Below are 747 nucleotides of genomic sequence, written 5' to 3' on the forward strand. Positions count from 1 at the left end.
AGGAGGAGAAGAAAAAAGAGGAAGAGGAAGAAGATGTCATGGGAATGACAATTACTGCCTTGGCCATTCCAGAAGCTGAGAGTGAATGAGATGCTTAACTGTTGGAGACCCAATCCTCAGTTCTGTGGGAGACTGATGCCTTCATACGGGTCAGCACCAGCTGTCTAAGTCTCTGGATCCAACCTAGGCTTTATACCAATATGCCCTTTGCCCTTGAGTGGAAAATCCTCAGGAAAGAAGAAACATAGATGGACAGCTTGTTCCCAGGGACTTACTGACTCTCCCAACCCACTCCCACTGGGATTGACTAAGCAGTCAGTCCTCTGCTCCATATGTGACAGGGCCTCAGAAAAAACATGGAAGACTTCACAAATTTGCATGTCATCCTTGAGCAGGGGCCATGCTAATCTTCTCTGTATGGTTATGGATTTTAGCATATGTGCTGCTAAGGCAAGCATGACTCTTAATTCAGGGGCACGGGATGGAGGAAAGGCAGCCTATAACTTTCCTGTCTAAACTCCTAGACCCTGTACTGAGAAGATGGCCTGAATGTATCCAGTCAGTGGCAGTCATCATCTTGTTAACCAAAGAAAAGAGAAATTTGACTTTTGGGGTTCCCTGACATTTAGTGTCCCCTACTAGGCTAGTGTTATCCTCAACTAGAGGGCAGAAAACCAGCAACGGGCTGCAGAGTTCTCAGATATGACGTTGTCCTTGTAGAAAAGATGACCTGATCTTTTACAACCA

General features: G+C 45.9%; 1 non-coding gene across 1 annotated transcript; it reads right to left on the reverse strand.

Annotated features, from left to right (window-relative positions):
- Positions 1-350: 350 nt before the first annotated feature.
- LOC114640460 lies at positions 351-458 on the reverse strand. Its single transcript, XR_003714144.1, has one exon. It is a non-coding gene; the product is annotated as a U6 spliceosomal RNA (small nuclear RNA).
- Between the last annotated feature and the right edge of the window lie 289 nt (positions 459-747).

Source organism: Grammomys surdaster, unplaced genomic scaffold (assembly GCF_004785775.1).
Source record: "Grammomys surdaster isolate TR1022 unplaced genomic scaffold, NIH_TR_1.0 125818, whole genome shotgun sequence".
In the NCBI taxonomy this organism is placed as follows: Eukaryota; Metazoa; Chordata; class Mammalia; order Rodentia; family Muridae; genus Grammomys; species Grammomys surdaster.